We start from the raw sequence: 5698 nt of genomic DNA on the forward strand, positions 1-5698 counted from the left end.
CAATTTTTTTTTAAGCTGGGGGAAGAAACTGTAGATGGGTGGCAGCCTCTGTATTATAAAGCGTACCTAAACTGATCTTTCAGAGTGAAGCACCGCCCCCCTTAATTTTCGATCGCCTAGAGATTCCCAGGATACCTACGTCACATATCCCAAGAGGCTCTTGGCTGCTCCTTCTGCGCATACCTGAGCATCTCGGGCATGTGCAGAGGAAGCCCTTTCGCCAAAAGGGAAAGAAGTTGCAGATCACAGGCATGCGCAGTGAGATCAGCAAGTTTTTTCCCAATTACCTCACCCAATCTTGCGCCTGCGTCAGGTGATGTAGGAAGAAGAACCCCAGAAGAACAGGGAGAAGATGGTGGTGCCTAGCACTCTGGCTCAAAGACGGATACCGGGACGACACGCGACCAGATGAAATAAACCACTAGACCGATTGACTGCGCTGCGGGATTTAAGGTAATTGTAATTTTTTTTTGTTTTGGGGAGTTTTGGGGTTTTTACTTCCTCTTTAAGCTCTCCAAGACTGGATAGAATAGACTATCATGGAAGAACCTGGTTGATTCAGCAAACTTGGAATAGGTCTTATTCAGGATTTAAAGCATTTACCAACTAATAGAAAATTAATTTTGAGAAATCAATTCCCGGTTTGCTGGGTCTCTTTGTTCTATGATAGTCTATCTTCTCTAGTCTTGGAGAGCTTTAGTTAGGCCCATAGAGTGAATAAAGACCTATAATGTGGTTCTGCTTGTCTTGCACAGTTGGGAAACCCTGAGGCTTTAAAAAAGTAGCTGGCAGGGTGGAGGGGTAAGTAAAAGTGCTATTAACAGAAACACTAGGCATTTAAAACTTGCACTGCTGGAGCTAGCCCCAGTGTAAAGCAATATTCTATTTTACCTTAAAAAAATACCATTTACCTAATAAAGTGTTATACTGCAACGAACCTTCCATCTGATTTCTTGAAACCTGCATTAATTTCATAAAAAGCTGTAGTGGTGACAAAAGAGAAAGGGAGCTTTAGAGTTCAACCATTTTTCAATGGTATAAAGTGTAGATTATTAATATTATTATTAAACAGGATTTATAGAGCGCCAACATATTACGCACCGCTGTACATTAAATAGGGGTTGCAAATGACAGATGAATATAGACAGTGGTACAGGAGGAGAGGACCCTGCCCCGAAGAGCTTACAATCTAGGAGCTAGAGGGAGTATCACACAATAGGATGGGAGATATGTAGTGGTGGGAAGTAGTGAGGGTTTCAAAGGACAGAAGAAGGGTAGGCAAGTTTAAAAAAATGGGTTTTGAGGGCTAAAATTATCTGGAAGTAGGAGCAAGCCAGATAGGACGAGGAAGACCATTCCAGAGAGTTGGGGCAGCTCTAGAAAAGTCTTCGAGCTGTGCGTGTGATGAGGTTATGAGTGAGGAAGTCAGTTGTGGGTCATTGGAGGAGCGAAAGGAGCGGCAGGGGGAGTATTTTTCCACATCAGGTTAGAAAGGTAAGTGGGACAATAACTTTGGAGGGATTTGAAGGCATAGCACAGGAGCTTGAGTTTGATTCTAAGGTGAAATGGAAGCCAATGAAGAGAACTACATTCATGTCATTCACATGGTATGCGGAGTTTTAGCAAGAATTGCTCTCATTTTTACTAGTCCATATTATGTTTCACTTGAACTATAGTTGGTGTTGCCAATCCCCAGGCTTTTACAAGGATCTTGGCTGCTTTAAAGATACTGAGCAAATGAAACTGTATGTGAGTACATTAGCAAGGTGTGAGATAGAAGAGAGCAGATTTTTTGGGGGAATGAGTAATCCAAGGGAGTGAGGTTATGTAATCTTTAAAGGCCATAAGCAACTCACCATTAAAACGTTATTAGGTTAGTATACCTAGGGAAAAATGAAAATTGTCAACTGTGGTGGACAAGGGAGCAATGATTTTACCATGTCACTTATGCAAAAGTAGTGACTCAGAATAGTATTGTGAATTCAATGCCTCATTTTAGCAGGGATCCTTCTATAGCTTCCAATGAGATCCCCAAAGAAGGACTTTGCTGCATTGTAATAGTTGGCAATGTGCAGGACTGATAGGTTGTCTCTGTGCCTCGGTTGAGACAAGACACACTGGAATACTCTGGGTCTTTTGATATTCCCATACACTTTGAGACTTGCCTCTATGATATCAGTAAAACATGAAAGGGCAGGAAAAATGGCAACACCCTAGGGGGTACAGCAGTTTGGGAGGGACTTTGGTTTTTTGCGCATAGCTTTTGTGAACCTGTTCTGTGCTGTTAGATTGAAATCATCTTAGAACCTACTGAGGCCTAGATTTTTTTTTCTATTATGCTCTGATAGATAAAACCTTATAATTAAAATTAGGTTTATTTTATTTTTCTGATGACTATTTTGAAGAATATGAAGGGGAGAGAGAGCAGCGAGGTTCTCCCCCTCCCTTCTCCAGAGAGCAGAATGACGCTGTATGTGCAGTGTTCATGCATCGTTTATTTTTTTGTCATTGGAAAAGATTGTGAAAGATCCTTTCCAATGAATTATTGCATGTGTGTATGCAGCCCAAGTGAAGATAGCAGAGGTCGCATTGGAGCAAGGACAAGTGAGTATAACTTTAAAAAAATGTGATCAGCCAGGTAAGTCTTTTTATTGCTCAAGGGGCATCACCCATGGCTTCTACAACCTACCTGCTTGCATTGTTTTATCATTTACGTTTAGTTCCGCAGGTATTTGTTGTCTGTATCCACGCTGGGAAAATTTACCCTCACTACTGGTTCTGGTGACTGCTGTTTAAAGGACAGAAAGTAATGGCAAAACCAATAATTTTTTATTGTTTCAGGAAAAAGGATGAGCGGGGTATCCTGCACCAAAAATGCAAATAGTGTCTGAGGATAGCAATCCCCCTTCCATCCACTAGATGATGCCATTTTAGTACACAGTTTGCATGTCTTGTTTTTAGCAGACTACAACACAATTTTGTTGCAAGGGATCTTGGGATCTCTTCTGCAATAGTTGAGCTATGCCCTAAATAAAGTTTGTCATCTGTTTGCACAGATATTTGAACAGGGCTGCCCTATGTAAATACCAAGCAGTATGTTATAAAATGGTAACATTGATTGTTATTCTAGTCAATTATTGAACAAGTAAATTGTACATTGAATACTTGCAGTGGATTGCAAGGATTGATTTAACTGTAATATTGTTGAAAATACTATTTAAAAAATTGCAATGTGTATACCTAGCATTAGTCCTACTACTAGCGTACTACATCCACCAGTCAGAAAAGAATAAAACAATGCACACACGTGTACAATATTCTGCTATTCTGATTTTTCTTACACAGAAAGTGATCAGATTGAATTATATAAGTAAATAGTATAAAAGTATACTTTCAATTGAAATGATCAATACAACCAGTCTGTCCACGCGTGATCCCCGTCCGAAATATCAGTTATTATGATTGGTTGGTTGCTGATTTTCCTTCAGATTTAGTGATTTTAGCAAGTGAGAAATTCGGAAGTAAAAAGAAAATTCGGCCCGTGTGTACTATTATTAATATTATTTTTAATATACAGGATTTATATAGCGCCAACATATTACGTAGTGTTGTACATTAAATAGGGACTGGGTCTTAATGTGCTGCTTGATTTGCAGATGGCTGCTAGAGAATTTAAAAATCTATATGTGCAATACAGTAAAAGTTCATAAAGCATGAAAATTGGAGAAAAACACCAGACTGCAAGGGGGAGACAAAATAAAAATACTAAATAAGGGAAATAGATTTCTATTCAAAAACAATATTCCAGAAGCCAGAGGAGCTGATTCAGATACTGACTTGGATCATATATCTGAAATTCCAGCAGGAGTATCTGCCCCTTGTAATTCATAGCTCTTCCCTTGGAGTCTTATTAACATTCTTCAAAGAATATAGTGTTCTTAAAAAATTCAGAGGAAGACTGTTGTACCCACTCAGCCAAGTTGGTAGCCAATTCAGCCGCTTAGCAAATAACAAAAAAAGATGTTTGTTTTAGAAACATGAAAAGAAGATTGGCTTTCAGGAAATGACTACTAAGGCTATGTACACACGTGCCATGTTTCTTGTCCGACAATCGACTCAGGGCTGATATCGAACGAGAATCTTCGTGTGTGCAGTGCCCATCATCCATCGTCTGAATGACGGTCCTGGCGGTTTCATGGACGATGGACGACGAACGATCATAATGGAAATGAAGGGGGGGGAGAGTGAAGCAGGAAGCCGATCCATCGTCCCCTCTCCATAGAGCAGAACGGTGCTGTATGTACAGCACTCGTTCATGCATTGTGCAGTCGTTTGTCATTGAAAAGGATCATGAAAGATCCCTTCCAACGACAATTATTGCATGTGTGTACATAGCTAAACATGCAGTCTCCTAGTACTTTTAGTGCTCTGGCTATCCTTTGTCATGTATTCCCTTTCACTCAAAGCTTCTAAAAGTTTTACATGTTTATGTAATTTTAATATTGTGTAAAATATCTTTTTAAATTTTCTTTTTACTAGCTTTCTTTATTTTTATACCAGGTGACCCTGCTGAATCCTGTCTCGCAATTGTCACCTTATCACTCTGGCTTTCAATGGAGACAAGTGGCCATTTTACAGTCATTGCCTGCCATTGTTACCATCTGTAATCCCATCATGAGGAGGATGCATAAGATCAGCAAAACTAAGGTAATGTATGCAAATAGGATAATCATCACTGATTATAGCCCCTAAATATCTTTTGTGATTATTAAATTAATGAGAATTATACACACAGATGAATGAACAAGCATTATACACACAGAGACCATTCCGTTCTATGGAGGGGAGGACTAGCAAGCAGCACCCTGCTGTGTATTTTATTGGAGCTGAGCACAGTGAGGTGCTGCTTGTTAGTACACCCCCCCCCCGGCATTCCCAACCAGTTGAACATTGATCCTCCAGGAAAGATCAATAAATGACGTTGGGGGAACCACCTCACACATGTCAGAATTTCACCTGAGATGAACAGTCATCTCTAAGACCTGTACAGAGAACAATTTGACATGTGCGTAAGATGCAATAAAAGATGAAAAAAGTAAAAATAAGTATTTGAATTGAAGACACCAAGACAGACAAGTTTGCTGATAAGGACTTCTAGCTTTATGTGTTATGCGTGAACTCCTTCCAGGTCTGCGATTGAGAAACCTCTAATCCAAAGCAGCAGTGTAGCCAGTCAACAAGCATTTTCAGAAGAAAGACGGAGAAGACAACCTATGTGTTTTATGACAGGTTTACTTTAAATCACATATTGCTGCTTGGCTCTAATATAATATCGCAACTTCCTGAAAGCAGTGCCCAAGCAACTGCATGTTGTCACGAGAACCTTATTGCAAAACTTGTTTTTATAGAATAAACAATGTTCTTCCTTCTCTTTTCTGATGCCTGTCAGTGACTCATCTCACCCTCCGTATCAGAAGCAGCAAGATTCCAGACACAGATTATGGTGCAGGCTTATATCGTCATCAGAAAAGTGTGTGTTTGTGATTGTTAACATAGACACATAGGGTCTGATTTATTAAAACCCTACAAGGCTAGAGAGGATACACCTTCATCAGTGAAGCTGGGTGATCCATCAAACCTGGTCCAGGATTCAAAACATTTGCTAGCAAATAGGAAATAACTTTGAAGAAATCCATTC

The 5698-nt window shown here is 39.8% G+C and overlaps 1 long non-coding RNA gene across 1 annotated transcript in view; it reads right to left on the minus strand.

The window, feature by feature from the left end:
* Window positions 1-882: 882 nt before the first annotated feature.
* LOC140344567 (uncharacterized) overlaps window positions 883-5698 on the minus strand; it is a 13566-nt gene continuing 8750 nt past the window's right edge. The window contains exon 4 of the long non-coding RNA XR_011923593.1: window positions 883-981. This is a non-coding gene — a long non-coding RNA (uncharacterized lncRNA). The remainder of the gene's footprint in view (window positions 982-5698) is intronic.

Source organism: Pyxicephalus adspersus, chromosome Z (genome assembly GCF_032062135.1).
Source record: "Pyxicephalus adspersus chromosome Z, UCB_Pads_2.0, whole genome shotgun sequence".
Classification (NCBI taxonomy): domain Eukaryota; kingdom Metazoa; phylum Chordata; class Amphibia; order Anura; family Pyxicephalidae; genus Pyxicephalus; species Pyxicephalus adspersus.